Source organism: Pinus tabuliformis, chromosome 6 (assembly GCF_031772625.1).
Source record: "Pinus tabuliformis cultivar Carrire ecotype Pingquan chromosome 6, CPIR1, whole genome shotgun sequence".
NCBI classification, from domain to species: Eukaryota; Viridiplantae; Streptophyta; class Pinopsida; order Pinales; family Pinaceae; genus Pinus; species Pinus tabuliformis.
Window position 1 is genome coordinate 590,479,150 of NC_142292.1, and position 17,399 is coordinate 590,496,548.

Sequence of the window (17,399 nt, forward strand, 5' to 3'; positions counted from 1 at the left end):
TCTCACAGAACAGTATATTAGTTTAGCACAGTACAGTATAAAAGATAACTTCAGTAAATAAATAGTCTCACAGTAGGCCATACCTGCTATTCTGCAAACCTACTTGAGTGCTTGTCAAACCACCCGACCGTAGGAAGAGTTCCTTCTCTGACCTTCCACCCCCAAGCACTTGCAGGTCCTACTCGACCGCAATTACACTGGTCTTGCCAGTAAACGCTATCTGATCCTAACCAGACGTAGCGTACACAGGAAATTCTTTCCTCTTATGCCATCTGATCCTAACCAGACATAGCATGAATGTTTTTTTCTCTTTTCTGCCATCTGATCCTAACCAGACATGGCATTTCCCCTTTTTCCTCTGGGGTCTCAACTACCTCCAGGTAGTTAGGGTTCCACTGTAACTGATTCCTCAGTTACTAACCATGATTAATCATAACTCAATTCAAAAAGTACCAACACAACTGTTTTTCATTCACATAAAATTAATAACAGGAACATATATATTTCTCAAATAAAGTTCTTGTTCAATAATTACTTTCACTATTTACTAGTATTAAATTTTCACAAGGGATGTTACATCTCCCCCTCCTGAAAGTCGACATCATCCCGATGTTGCTGTTAAGCCAAAAACAGTCTGGGATAAGTGTCTCTCATCATTTGTTCATCTTCCCAGGTGGCCTCTTCAGGCCCAAAGTGCTGCCACCGCACTTTAACCTGGCTGATGACCTTTTTCCGCAGCTCGACCCTTCTCCGATCTAATATGCTCACTGGTTCTACCAGGAACTCTCCTTCCGGTTCCACCTGAATATCTTTCCAACTTATTATATGCCTAGGGTCATAAACATATCTTTTTAAAACTGATACATGGAAGACATTATGGACCTGAATATGTCTAGGTAGGGCGAGCTGATAAGCTACCGGCCCTACTCGTGCCAGAATTTGGAATGGTCCACAAAAACGCGGTGCCAATTTGGCACAGGCATTCCATTGGAGGGTGCTTTTCCTAGCTCGAATTCTGATGTACACATGTTCACCCACTTGATATTCTTTAAATGTTCTCTTCCGATCTGCAAAATTCTTCTGCCTGTCTTGTGCCATCTTTAGATTAGCTCGAACTTTTTTCACCATGACCTCCATCTCTTCCAACATCTCAGGACCCAACAAAAATTTATCCTCCGGTCCACCCCAACTGGAGGGTGTGCGGCATTTCCGGCCATAGAGTACTTCGAATGGGCTCATCTTCAAGGATGAATGATAGCCATTGTTATAAGCGAATTCCACTAGATGTAGATACTCCTCCCATCGCGTAGGTTGCTGCATCGCATAAGACCGCAGCATGTCCTCCAACACTTGATTCACTCGCTCAGTCTGTCCGTCAGTTTGCGGATGATAAGCGGTGCTGAAGCTCAATTGTGTTCCTAGGCCTTCAAACAAGGTCCTCCAAAAAGCTGAGGTAAATTTAACATCACGATCAGATATTATTACTTTCGGCAGTCCATGAAGTTTAAATATATTTTGCATAAAAATGTTTGCGATTTGGGCTGCACGATAAGTGGATTGAACCGGTATAAAGTGAGCTGACTTGCTGAGTTTATCCACTACTACCATTATAGAATCATTATTCCTTTTGGATTTCGGCAAACCGGTAATAAAGTCCACGGTTATGGTCTCCCATTTCCATTCTCGTATGGGTATTGGCTGTAGCAGTCCTGCAGGATGCTGATGTTCAGCTTTCACCTGCTGACACTCCAAACAGCGCGCCAAGTATTCTACAACATCCTTCTTCATGCCTGGCCAGTAATACTCCTTCCTTAATGAGGTGATTAATTTCTAGTAACCAGGATGCCCTGCATGAGGACTTCTATGATTTTCATCCAGAATCTTTTCTTTAATACTGCTCTGATTGGGTATGTAAATCTTCTTCTGAAAACACAACATGCCGGCTGTATTCAAGGTATAACCTTGTTGTATGGAACGGGCATCTGAATTTTGCACCAAATGCTTCTTTTGCAAATAAATCTGATCTTGCGCCGCAGCCTCCTCAATCTCTTGGTCAAGAGTGGACCATCCTTGACTGATACCAATCTCATAAATGCAATGCACTTTTCGACTTAGTGCATCAGCTACTCTGTTCTCCTTTCCCTTTAGGTGTTTAATTTCGAAATCGAAATTTCCCAAAAAGTCCACCCATCTTGCTTGTCTTGCGTTTAAAGTGGGTTGACTAAAGTAACTAGTCAAGCTGTGGTGATCCGTCATTAGCAGAAATTTCCTCCCTACTAAATAATGGCGCCACATCTTCAAGGCATGGATCACAGCGGTTAATTCCAGATCATAGGCAGAATATTTCTGTTCATGTTCTTTCAACTTTCTGGATTCATAGGCAATCACTTTGCCTTCCTGCATCAGCACTCCACCCACGCCCTCCTTACTGGCATCTGTACAAACTACATACTCCTTTTCGGGGTCTGCCACACACAATACAGGTGCTGTAGTAAGTAAATGCTTGAGCTGTTCGAAGCTCCGCTGACAATCTGCTGTCCACTTAAACACTTTTCCCTTCTTCTGCAAGGAGGTAATGGGGTAAGCAACTCTAGAAAAACCTTCCACAAACCGCCGGTAATATCCAGCCAGCCCCATGAAAGATCGAATATCTGCTACATCCTTGGGTGTAGGCCATTCTATTATAGTTTTGATCTTTTCTGGGTCTACTGCTATACCTTCCTTTGTGATAATGTGACCCAAATACTGGATCTGTTCTTTATAAAAATCACATTTGCTGAATTTTCCATACAGCTGATGCTCTCGTAAAGTCTGTAACACTATCCTCAAATGTTCCTCATGCTCTTTCCTATTCCAGGAGTAAATAAGTATATCATCAATGAAGATCAATACAAAGTTGTCTAAGTATTTATGAAATACACTATTCATCAAACACATGAATGTTGCAGGCGCATTAGTTAACCCAAAAGGCAGTACCACAAACTCGTAATGTCCATAACGAGTACGAAAAGCGGTCTTGGCTATGTCTTCATCTTTTATTCTAATTTGGTGGTATCCTGATCTCAAATCGATCTTTGAGAAAATGGTCGCCCCCTTCACCTGATCAAACAGCTCGTCAATGCGGGGTAGTGGATATTTTTTTTTAACTGTCAGTTTATTCAGCTGTCTATAATCTATGCACATTCTCAGAGTCCCATCGTTTTTCCTCACAAATAGCACAGGAGCTCCCCAAGGAGAGACACTGGGGCGGATGTACTTCTTTTCCAGCAGCTCTTGCAGTTGCATTTTTAACTCCGTTAACTCCGACACACTCATCCAATAGGGTGCTCGGGACACTGGGGCTGCCCCGGGTATCAGCTCAATGGTGAAGTCCAAATCCCTTTTAGGTGGCAGCCCTGGAATTTCTTCAGGGAATACATCTGCAAATTCTTGCACTACTGGTATATCTTTAACAGTTGCAACCTTATCCACAGAATCTGCAAACCCCACTTGTACTGCATAAATCTGGCACTTATTTCGGATACACTTAACCAGCTGAGAGGCTGTGATCGGCCGAATTTGCACTGGTTTCTGGATGCCTTGAATCTCTTTTCCCATACCCAGCTCATCTCTGTAAGAGACTGTTTTTGTTTTACAATTAATTACAGACCACCGTCGTTCCAACCAGTCCATTCCTATCAGCACGTCATAGGAACCAAGAGGGAGTACATTTAACTCAGTTGTTATTGTTTGGCCAGCTAACCTTAATGGACAATTGCTGACTTTGGTTAGTACTCGTCTTTTGGTCCCAGTGGCCAGCTGTACTAACCATGGGCTTTTAAATTTAGTGGTTTGCAAACCACAGCTTTCTACCACTTTAGGACTTATATAGCTTAAAGTAGCTCCTGGGTCTACTAAAACAGAAACAGCTCGATCAAAGATCTTACCTTCGAACTCTATCATTGTTGGCTGGTAATCAGCTTGCCGATCCTCCAGTGCTGCATTTATTCTGGGCATGGATCGAGCCACATCTCCTACTATTGAAGCTTCGTAGATCTGGGACAACTGATCACTGTCCTTCCGATGAGGGCAGTTTCTGATATAATGGGGTCCGCCACAACCCCAACACTGAACAGGTGGCCGAGCTGAGCCTTCATTGTCCAATCTAACTTGCTGTTCACTGTATTTGGATTCTGCAGGAGGCTTGAATCTGCTTTGAGTTTTTGCTGGATTTTTAGTGCTGGCTCCTTTCGAAAATCCTTTCTGAAAACTGCTGCGTGTTCCTTTACTACCCATAGGCATTTTACTGCCCCGCTTATCTGTCCAACGCTTTCCAGAATTTTCTCCTTTTGATTTGTTCTGCTGATAACACAGTCTTGCTTTTCGAATTGCTTCATCCATGGTTTTCGGATTATCGAACTCTATCCTTTCTCGCATTGTCAGAGGTAAGCTGCTCACAAATCTTTGCACCTTAGCCTTCTCTTCACGAATATAGGGCACGTAGCGAAGCAGGGACGTGAATTTAGTTACAAATTCATCAATGGTCTGCTGTCCAAGCCGCAGATCATGGAATTCTCGCGCTTTTTCATCATAAAAGCGTTCTGTCAGGTACTTTTCTTTAAAATATCCTTGAAACTTTTCCCATGTCACATCCTGTTCACTTATTCCCCGCACCATCTTGACCTCTTCCCACCATAGCGTGGCTTTGGCTTGCAACTGGAATATAGCCAGCCTTGCCTTAAGATGATGATCATATTCATACACCTGAAAATACTTATTCATATTAATCAGCCACGCCTCTGCAGCTTCTTCAGATTCTCCGTCGAAATGAGGTGGTTTAATCTTCCTGAATTCTCCTTGTAATTCCATCCGGGTCTTTTCGGAGTTTGATATTCAGAAGCGTTAACAGACTTCTCTCCTCGCGTCTCTGCCCTGTCTTCTTCTGGTTCAGTATGATAGCTCTGTTCATCTGTTACTCTTGGCTGTTCAGGTCTTGGATGTGACTGCTGTTGATGTTGCTTATCAGATAGACTTTTCAGAATCCTCTCATGTTCAACATTTAATCTTTCGTTATCCGCACGCAACCGGGCCATTTCGTCCTTTAGCTCCTACACTGTCCTCAATAGTGTCGAGTCAGCATTGCGACCTGCTGCTCCCAATTGTACCTAAAACTCAAAATTTCCCTGAGGTTGTTCCATGTTATCCGGTGGTTCCAGATTTCCATAAGGAGCACTATTTGCTCTCCTCATTCTGCTACTACCTACTACAGAATAACTCATTAAACAAGTTTAATTCATCTTAGCATATTCTGAACTTTTATCATGATACCATTTATATTCATGTTACTGTAATTTAAATTCTTCCCAAAGGTCACAGAGTTGTAAACCTTGGGCTCTGATACCAATTTGTCACACACTCCCATACTAAGTAATTTTTTTTTTAATATTACATGGCAATCTTTTACCTTAATAATAAAACATGGTAATTACATTACTTGATATTAAGCAATAAACTTATTAACACAAGCAGCGGATTTCCAATAACTATATATAATAAGGTAGCGGCATAAATTAAAGTTGATACCATACATATGTGGCATGTATATAGTTGGCACGCAACACTGTTATCCAGGGTGATTGACTAAGGTTATATGATTATACATATATGCATAGCGTTTAATTACATATCCCTTTAGAAATCTCCGCCACTACGGAGCCTTCGGCTTACATACAATGCACAGAATTCAATTATCATTAAATAGAAACAGCTACCGTTCAGATTTTTCCATATCCCGAACTTACCTGCATTCAATACATTCGTCCAGCCTCTGCATTTGGTACCAACTGCTCAAACCTGCGTCGTCCATTTGGCAAGGTGGACGGTGCGATGGCACTTGGCCATGTGCTCCCGAAGCTCGAGGTGTTACAGTCTGGCTTCTCGGAGAATATTGATTTCGCGCCCATTTCCACCGGCTATCGAATGGTAAACAATGCTTAAGACAGATCAACGGAGGAAAAACATGCCACGAATCGGTCATAGGTATGGAAAGTTTATAAACCTATTCCCTTTCTTTCGGATTCTATTGTTCATTTGGTCAAGCGACGAGTTTGCTGTAGCTCTGAAACCCTGAGTAGTTCTCATGCAATTTACAGCTACTGTTAAGGCTATGGAACGATTCAGGTATGCGTTCCATTAGAGTTTGCAATGCTTCAATGTTTACTAGCGGTAATATGCTAAGTTTCCTTATACTCTAATTTGTTAAGTCCCTTTGTCTGTCACGATTTCCAGCTATTACTCAACAGTGTTAGTTTTTATTATACCACTGTTCCATACTGCATTTTATTCTCAGTTTAATTAAGTATTGATTGCTGTTCAGGTAAGAAGCTGTCGTCGAGCATTGAGGGCAAGGGTAGCTTCCTACGTGCTGTCGGCCACCCTTAACCAGATATGCAAATACTGTTGTTTATTTTGCTCTCATCACTCGAATCGAAGTCTGAATCCGCTTCCCTTGAGCAGGGATGTCAGACATTGACTATTTCGATTCGGCTTCCGCATAAACCAGGGTTCTTTGGCAATGAAACGCCTCTAGCCTTGCTCGGGCGGGACCTCATGTCGAGAATCACAGCACTCTGAGCTTCGAATTGATTAGTCCAGGGATTATTTTAGCATGTTTATTTTAAGTTTAAGCCATTCGGCTCATTTTGTCTACAGACAATTATTTGTGAACGAGCTTATAGTTTGACTTTGTCATAGACCGTTTTATTACTTTCCTGTATAAAGAGGTTAACCCTTTTAAGTTGGTTTTGTTCACATACTCTTGTTTACAGTCCTCTCGGCGGATTTTATCCTCTTCTCCCAGTGTCGTGGCGGAAAAAGTCGTTTGTGCGGACACAACTGACCTCCCTAGGAGTCTAAACTCTCTAGTGACAAACAAGACAAAATGGAGTGATCTTTCTCTAAATATACCTTTTAAAACATGAAAACTACAAGTGTTTAGGCTTACCTTATTCCAAAACGCGGTTGTTGTAGTCCGTCCTTGCGATCCGGATGAGCTCCTCCTTCAAGTCAATTCCTGCAACCACAAACAATCAAACAATTACCAAGCACTTGCATTTCATATAATAAAACATATATTTAACATGCAGACCAAGGAACACATGAAATAACTCATTAACACAAGCTATTGAGAAAAATAAACCAGTTTGTATTAATAACGAAACAAAGAAACTCTTACAACCTGGCCTTGGTGTTGTGCAAGTTCCTCCCAGGGTCCATCAAGGGTTTTCCTCTACTTTGACAAAGCTCACCCACTTCCAAGTAGAATCAAGCAAAGACAATCTCTCCTCACAAGGTTCTAAATGGGAGTCCTAATTCCTGCAGCATTTACCCAAAGAAAATGTATAGCTCCAACCTCTCCTCCTCTGGCTCAATGTCTTTATTTATAGTGCTGTAAAGAGGTTATTCAGGTCCACCATCAATGGGATAATCCCCCTCTTTGGGTGGGATAGCTCCCTTATTGATGGGATAAGTTCCCCCTTAATAGAGATACATGAACCAACTGGAGGCGCATCCAATTCATCAAACCGACCTCTAGAAAGTTCTAGAAGTAACCACAAGTAACTTTTTTAAGATGAAACTCGCGCATTTTGCCTTTTACAGAAGGACGCACCTGTCCCTTAACATACAGAGCGTCCAAGGACGCACTTTTGTGAACATGGTCAGCGTCCCCGCAGGTAAGGCTAGAGAGAACCTGCGACCCCAGAGATAAACATATTTTTGACAAGACTTTCTCTCTTCTTTGAGTTTGAGATGGATAGCAGAGGCATAAGACTTGCCTAAGAGGGTAGCATGACTGTTGATTTGAGCCATACTAACTGTAAGTGGTCATGGTGACATTTTTTAGTGTAACAGATTGCCCCCTAAAGTGCGAAGCCTGGAATAGATTAGGGTTTTGTAATTCTAGGAAGGGTGAAGCGCTTTATCATTTCAAGGATTGTCTTGTGGATGGCCTGGTTGGAACCTGCAATTTTCAACACAAAATACATGGATAAGATTATATCATCACTGAGGTAGGCATTCCCATACTCAGATTCAAAACTTTAACTAATGGACTAACTATTCTGATACAGGAATGATCTTGCAGTACATCATTTTTATAGACTTTTGTAGACACAGTATGGACGCAGCCATCTGTTTATGATTAGTCTACATAGATAATGAATACAAAACTCCTCGCAGCCTGGATGGTAGAAACTAGATCCAGGGTCTTCACTTCTACTTCCCGAATTGGTACGATTCTAGCCATGTGATTAAATGATTCGATGTCGAACATGTTAGAAACCACTTGATTACCAGTCGATGATGTAAACTGTTAACAAGCGTGAGAGAAACCACCAGTAATGTCAATGGTTCTCAAAGTACCAAGCACAACCCGTGAAATGTGAATAGATGTTTTGATGTCGAACACTTCACGGAATCCTTTGATCGAAAGTCAATGATGTAAACTGACGTCAAAGGCGAGAAACCTGCCATTGATGCATGCAGACTTCAAGGTACTGTCGATTCCTAAGTCATCTTTCTAGATAATGTGTCGATGTCGATAGAAAGCGACCCGTTGCAGGCAAGCCCGCAACACGAAATCATTGTTCAAGTTGAAGAAATGTTGCTGTAAGGACTGACTCAGGGATGGTCAAATGGATGACAAGTATTTTGCAGATGAAAGTTTTTGCTTGCAGACCTCTTGAACACATAACGACACAACAGATGGCTTGGTGACGAATAACTCAAAGTTAATCCCCGGAACCCGGTTAAAGACTTTCAAAGTGGTTTGGTCAACTGTGAGGTAAAAGATTTCCCAACCCAGGTGAATGAAAAGTGTCGTGTTCAAGAGTGGTAATAAAGTTTCTTTTGAGACAAAAGGTGACAAACAGGTTCATTCTTCTCTCTTTTCCCCCACCATTTCTGGCAAGTACCTCTTTATTTTTAACAAGCTTGAGGAGGATAACATATGCTTGATTATAAGCTCATCCTTCGGACGAGTCCAACCTAGTTTAAATTCGAACCCTAGGAAGGAGTGGTTCGTTCCTGTTTGTAATTGAACAGGTCCTTTACTGTAAAAGTTTAACGAGCCCAGTATAGGAGAAACTCGGCGTTTTTCAATTTTAGAGAGTCTGAAAAACTTAAGAAACTCCACGTTGAACTTTTTCGTATATTTGTGTCCCTCAAGCCCGAAAAAGTATAAAATAATACCTGGGGGAACCGCTTGATCTTGCGACCAAGGAGTACTTTCATAATAGTGTCGTTGACCTGAAAAGTAAAAAGCGATCAAGGACACGTCGTTTTATTTCCTTATCGAGTTTGAAACGACAAAAACCCGGCAATCTTTTCCTGATTTACGGTCAGAAAAGAGCTAAAAGGGGACCGTCTTTTAATTCCGTTTTAACGAGTGTAAAAGAAACGCTCGGCGATCTTTTCATGTTTTAGGAGTCAGAAAAGGGCTTAAAAGATGACTCTGATATTTTTGTTTGTGAAAAATTACAATTTCCCTCGAAATCCCTTTGTCCTGCACAAAAGCGACACATTACTCATACCTGTTTAAAATAGGCAAAAATACATCGAAAAACATCTTTTCATGGTAAAAAATGAACTAATTCATCCAAAAAACCTATAAAAAGACCTTTTACCATGTCATTTTTACCGTTTGACTTTGGAGGTTGAAAAAGGAGCTTTTGACAAGAAACTTCCCGTGGTCGCTGCGGAAAATCTGACCGTCGGAATCGAACGCCGTCTCATCCAGGTATTTTACACATCCTACTCTGCATTTCTATCCGTTTAGAATCAATTTTTTAGGTCTTAGTTTCATTTTTTGGGGGGTTTTGGTTTTGGAATGCGCCTCTCGGCGGACGCAGGTGCCCTTCGGGTGACCTGCGTCCCCCAACTTTTTCTCATACGGGAAAACGGTCGGAAGACGCAGCCCGCCTTCAGGCAGCTGCGTCCGGGCGCCCTGTGCTACAAAGCCGGGTGCGTCTTCCGAGAAGTGCGCATTTCAAAACCCCACTCTCAAAAAACCACCAAAAATTCCCAAATCAATTTCTAATTGCTATTTTTGATATGCAGGGCATTAATCATGTTAGACTGGAGAGAAAGAGAGCATGTAGAGGAAGATGAAGCTGCAATAAATCATCAACCTTCTCTGGATGCCCTAAGAGCATGCGGATTATACAAATATTGGACCATACCGGGCATGAGGGGCCAGGTAAGATTCTTGGAATGGCTGGTTGAGCGATGGAACGTTCAAGAACAATGCTTTTACATAGGAGGGCACCAGCTCGAGATAGAGCCCTCGGATGTATACTTTCTCACTGGCTTGCCGAACAGAGGTGAGCAACTCAGTCTTGCGGGGACTAGGCCGGGTGGCCAATCCCTTGATAGTCTCCGCGAGGATTGGTGCACACGTGGGGCTCACCATTCAAAAGGCATAGAGATAAAACACATCACTCTACCGAACTCAAAGTCATAGCGTTCACGGTTACCAGAATTTGCGGCGCGGCCGCTTTACACATTGCTTCCGGATCCCAAATGCGGATGGCAATTGACTGTTACCAAGGCACCATTTTCAACTGGTGTGAAGCTGTGTCGGCTCATATGAAGAGCCAACTGACCAAGGCAAAGAACGGACGACTAAAGACTTTTGGATATGGGCCTATAGTCGTGAGCTTTGCCTTGGAGAGAGTTCCAATGCTGATCCCTCAGCAACTCACTGTTGATATCTTGGGTCCTCGGGAGCCAAAGCTGATACGATGGGTTGCGGTGATGGCCCGGCATCCTGACGAGGGCGCGACAGTGGTTCGATTCTCAGATAGTTACTTTCACTGGTTAGAGGACCAGGTTTTTTCGATACAGGACTTTCCGTATGCCGGAATGGATTTCAGAGGTGATCCGGACATGGTTCTTCCACAGGGAGAACAATGGGACGACAGAGGTACTTTTATTTTCACAAGTTTTCTAATTATGTATTTTTTATTTTTCATATATATCGTCTCAAAACTAACAGTAAAATTTTCAAAATGCAGATGTTGGTCCACAGCGTCCAGCCAACCTCCGGCCTTTTGATAGACTACATCCAGCTGCACCGGTACCGGCCCCACAGGACGCGGCTGCAGAAGTACTAGCTGAGTTGGAGCATGATCTAGAGCGTCTCACGGCAGATATACCTGAGACTACTATGGACGACATTCCTATCAGGCTTCAGCGCTTCGTAGTCGCGGTCCCTGGACCGTTTAGGAGATTTTTGCGTAAGGTAGCCCGCGCAGTGGTGTCATACAGAGAGCACCACCAGTGATTGACTAGTCACTTTTGTAGTCACATGTGACATTTTGACTTTTTGTACTATCATTTTGCCGATCATAAGGTGTTTTCAACCTATGATCGAAGACGATGTATATATTTTTTGACACACTCTATCTATATATATCACTATTACTTACCGCTTATCTTGTTTAACATATGTGATGAAATGTTTTTAAATTTACTTGCATGATTATCGTAAATGTCTGTCCAACATTCGAGAAGCAATTGCATCTGCTAATGTATTCAAAGACCTTGGAATATGTTGATATTCAATGTAATCAAATTCACGTTCCAAGAGACGCACTCTCAAAAACAACCTTAATAACACAGGATTCCTAATGGCATAAACTCTATTAAGCTGTAATACAACAAGTTCAGAATCTAACCTCACTATCAAACGTCGAATTCCAAATGAAATAGATTCGGATAATAATTCAATCACTGCACTGTATTCTGCAATGTTGTTCGTTGTTTGACCGAGGCTTACCCCATGCATAGAAACTAACTCGTCAGAGGGCGAATAGATAACCCAAGCTGCGGAAGAGATGTTCCGTGTACTACGACAAGCACCATCAGCAAATCCAATGTATGTTTGGAGAGGCGTCGACATCTGCAATATCAAGAGTAAAACCAAGATAAGCCAGAATAACGACGAAAAACCACACTCTCTAAGCTAAGCACACTGACTAAACTAACACACTTGCTAGCTAGAAAGAAAATCTAACCTATCTAAAAATTTCTCCATACCCATCATTTAAGCATAATACCTCTTAGGTAAAGTCCATTTCTGGGTTTACCCAAAGAGTCCCCATCAAAGTCAACTAGCTCATAAGCCCCTTTTGCTAGCTTTCGCTTTACAATGTAGGGCCCATGCCACATGGGAACGAATTTTCCGGCACCTAGCTTATCGTTAGCTTGATCATATAATAGTACTAGGTCTCCTTCCGAAAAACTTCGAGGGGTTACATTTCTATCATACTGAGCTTTCATTCGTTTCGCGTGAGTCTCGATTGCCAATGTAGCGTCACGTCGAGTCTCATCTAATTTAGCCAAGTACAATAAACGTTTCTCCTCTTCGGAAGTAGCTGGAAGTAATTCGACAGCCATTTGAAGTGATGGGATTTCGCATTCAATGGGTAACACAGCTTCTAAGCCATAAACTAGCTGGAAAGGAGTGAACCCTGTTGAATTTTTCACTGAGGTTCGGTATGCCCATAGCGCTGAAAATAACATGTTGTGCCAATTCGACCGATGAACACCAATGGTTCGTCGGATCATGATAACTAGAACTTTGTTGATAGACTCAACCAAACCGTTGGCTTGCGGATAATAAGGAGTAGAGCTATCGTGGCGCAAACCAAGCTGGCTTGTAAGCTCAGTCATCATGACATTTCGAAAATGGCTCCCATGGTCAGTAATGATTGCTTGTGGGACACCAAACCTAGTTATGATATGATTGAATACGAAAACTGCAGCTGTTTTGCCGCTTGCGTCGAATGTAGGCATCGCCTCGGCCCACTTAGTAAAATAATCAACCGCAAGGATGATATACGCATGCCCCCCGGCCGAGTGAGGGTTACAAGTAATAAAGTCGATACCCCATTTGGCGAATGGACCAACGGCAATTATAGGGTGGAGAGGAGCAGGTGGAGCGCGCATCTTGCGATCAAACACTTGACAGTTGTGGCACTTCCTGACTGCAATGATACAATCTTTAAACATAGACGGCCAGAAATAGCCAGCGCGCAACACCTTCTGAGCTGTGGCATACCCAGACATATGACCGCCACATGCTCCAGAGTGACAATCATTCAAAACCCTCTCAGCCTCTTCGTGAGTTAAACAACGTCGAAAAACTAAGTCTGCCCCCCGGCGATAAAGTGTATCTCCAATAATTTTGTATGCTGGGATTGAAACCGAATTTTTCGACGTTCCGCTTTGGAAGCTTCAGGCCGAAAGGTTTGGGTTTGGAGATAAATGATTATATCCCCGTACCACGGATCTACAGTACTGATAAGAAACAAAGATTCGTCCGCAATGGACTCCTCTGCCACAGTCTCTGTGTCAGCACTCGGGAAATCACACATCAATTCCGCAAAAACTAAGGATTTCTTAGACTTGGACTTCTCGAACTCCAAGTCGAACTCTTGCAGGATAACAATCCATTTAGAGTACTTGCCCCCTAGCAGTTGTTTTGTCAAAATATAAATCATAGGGTTGCAATCCGAAATAACTGTAGTTTTGCGGAGAAGAATGTAGTGACGGAAACGCTGGACAGCTTGAACGGCTGCCAGGGCCAATTTCTCCACATGCGAATATTTTAGCTCAGTTGGATTCAAGGTCCTACTAAGATAATATATCACATGCTCCGCTCCGAATTCATCTTCTTGAACTAACACCATTCCAATGGTGGAATGCGAAGCTGCGAGGTATAAGAAGTAGTCTTGGTTGTAGTTGGGAGGATGCAATAACGGTGCATGGGTCAACGCGTGTTTAAGTGCATCAAAAGATTGTTGGGCAATCTCGTCCCAAAAGAATTGTGCGTTCTGTTTCAACAACCGTGTAAAACCTTTAGTGACCTCGGCGTAGTTTGGGATGAATCGGCGTAAAAAGTTCGCTTTCCCTTGCAAACTTTGGAGTTGGCGCAAACTCGAAGGAGGAGGCAATTTGATGATAGCCTCGACTTTCGAGGGATCGACGCGAATGCCGGCTTTTGAAACAACAAATCCCAGCAATCGACCTGTTTCTATACAGAAAACACACTTGTGGGGATTCAACCGAATTCGATAATGCCTACACCTCATAAAGATTGCTCGTAGGTGGACAAGGTGATCAGCTCGATGTAAAGAATGAGCAGGCAAATCATCGAGATAGGGTTGCACAATGTGCTTGATGTCATGAAATGCATAAGACATCGCCCGTTGAAAAGTGGCCCCGGCATTCTTAAGCCCAAAAGGTAATTTGCAATAAGCAAATGTCCCCCATGGACAAATGAATGCCGTTTTTGGTTGGTCGGCAGGTAGAATATTGATTTGATTATAGCCCGAAAAACCATCCATGAAGGAAAACATTTCACTTCCGGCACAATCATCAATAATTTGATCGATATAAGGCGTAGGATAGTTGTCTTTTGGACAAGCTCGATTTATATCCCTATAGTCGATACAGATTCTTATTGTTCCTTGTTTCTTGTTGACCGGAACAATATTCGATACCCAATCCGTTAACGGGATCGGATAAATGAAACCTGCTTTCAACAGCTTTTCGACTTCTGCTTTAATCGCAGCCGCTTTTCGAGGGTGAATTTGACGCAACCGTTGCCGACGGGTTTAGCATCCGGGTAGGTCTTTATTTCATGAACAACAATGGCAGGATCAATTCCCGGCATTTCCTCGTAAGACCAGGCAAACACGTCGCGGAATTCTTGGAATAGGGCCTTGTAAGTTTGGATTTCTTCTTCAGTACATGCGGCACCTATATGAATGTTTCCTCGATTCCGGGCTTCACTGAAATATCAATGGGAAAGTACGAGAAATATTCCCTAAATTCAACTCTGAATCAGAATGTTTCGTTGGATCCTGAGCGTCTTTGACATATTCAGCGGTAAAGATAGATGAAAAATCATTTTCAAATGCATCATCCTTAGGTAAAAACGAAGATCTGTGATGGAGATCTTCCCATGGTAGATCGTCTACACTTAGGATTTCGCGAAGTTGTTCGTCAGATGACACGACTTCGGGAAACGTTATCCGTTCTAAGGGTGAGGTGAAAAGTGACTCTTCACTGACCACATTCATTTGGTCGACTTCGGTTGAATGAAAGTCAGTAAAAGACATGAGAGCTTCATAAGCAATTTCATATGGACTCAAAGGCATAACATCACCGAGTGAGTCTATCTCAGAGTCAGATGGGACGAACCAAGGATCATCATAAATAATGTTTTCTGATGTAATCATATGAATGGTTGCAAACGAAGGATCTGCGCTGAGTGGAGGGAGAGGAAAAGTTCCCAGTAAACCGGAATCCTTAACTAAACCTACACCAACGTCCCTATAAGGGATTGTCGTTTTACCAACATGCTGGATACTCTCTGAAGAGGCTGGGTCGGATGAAAAGTATGTCAGCTGATCAATAGTCACGATCTTACCGTTATGTGGAAACTTAATTACTCTGAAGACCGATGAAACGACCGCTGTCATAGCATATGACCAACTTCGACCCAAAAGAAGGTTGTAGTCTAGAGGGGCATCAACCACTTCCACATCCAGACTAACGGTTTTACCTTCACCCCTATAGGCAATTCTTGTAGAATACCAAACGGACGGAACCCACGGCCATCAAAGGCCTTAAGGATGGTGGGGGATTGGTTCAACGAAGGAGAACCAAGCGATCTCCAACATTGAATCGACATAATACACGTAGAAGCTCCCTCATCAATCACAGTCCGATGAATAGGCCTGTTTTTGACTATCACTGGAATTTGGAAAGCCATTTGATGGGGGAGACGTGGTGTACTATTTTCTAGATCAAAGATCATTAGGTTCGGGTCCTGAACATCGACAGCTCCGATAGCCGACAAAAGCAATTTCCGTTGTGCTGGGCATGATTGCAGCACTTCGAGTGCCGACATTGCTGAAGGTGAAACAGCTAAGTCCTCAACAATGTTGTAATTCTGGGCTGCTCTCGCATGTGGATTGAAAGCAGACCTTCACTAAGTCTGGGTTAGGTTTTTCGATCTGTAGTGGATCGGAACCAGGAGCTGAGGTTGATGGGTTAGAGTGAGAAGATTCTGCTTCCTTGCCATCAACAGGAGCCTTACTACCATAATCTTGCGATCGAGTCGCAATCCTCACATGAGACATCATCAAAATGGGTTCTTCACTGGCATTCGAAGAAGAACCTATCATCTTATTCTCCTGCTCTGGAAATGGATTTTTTAACACAGCAGGAGTGGGAGAACCTTTGACTATTTTACAACCTCGGCCCGATGAGGGCAATCTCTCGTAAAATGATCCTCTTCACAAATAAGACAAGGATATCGAGGTTTGCGTTTTCGTCATTGGTTTCCGACTTTTCAGTTTTCTCCTTTGGAGCCTTGTCTGCTTTAGCCTTCTTCTTTCCTTTCTTCTTTCCACCGTTTTTTGATTTGGCCGTAGATGACTCTACAGCGTGAATGTCGGCGGTAAGTTCAGGAGGAGAAGACTCTCCTGTCGGAGAATCAGGCAAAGTGATAATTGGAGTAGTTGAAGCCTTGGAAGACTTCTTCTTACTCTTCGTAGTCACGATACCAATCATACCATCAGCGGCATGAGATCCCGAAGGAGCAGCAGCGATTTGATTCGACTTTGGAAGATCCGGAATCTTCTCGTGTAACGTACCCGACTGAGTGTAAACTAAGTCAAGGTATTGTGCCTGAGCAATGACTTGCTCCTCAGTAACTACTCCGGCCTTAGCGACATCTTCAGTAATCTTCGGTAATAATGATTTGACAAACCATTCAGCTAAGATTTGGTCCGGGATAAAAACTTTCACTAATCTCCTTCGACGTCTCCACTCATGAATGTGATCAGAAATATACGTGGACGTCGATTGTTTTAGTGAAGTTAATAACTCCGTGCCGTTATCGTATCTGACCGGCAACTGAAAGTGAGTTAAGAACGAGGTAGCTAACTGGCTAAAGTTGTAAAAAGAGGCCCGTGGTAACTCAATGTACCACTTGGCCGCGAGACCAATGAGTGTACGCTGGAAAAGACGTAAGCGGATGGAATCATCTGAGATAGAATTCGAAGCACACCAGAGGTGGTAAGTCATCACATGATTGGACGGATCCTCTCCAGACTTACCTTCGAACTTGGGTATATCACTGGGCAACTTATTTGGCATTGGCGGCCAGAACTGAAGATATTGAATTGGATCGTTCGTTAGGCGCGTCAAGTCGGGTAAATCCAAAGTTGCAATAAACGGTAACTGCCGGTTAGGATCTCTAAAACTCTGGGTCACAATACCAGCCCCAGGAGGAGGATATCCAGGATAACTAGGAACAGGAGTCGCATTTGGGATATTATATCCTC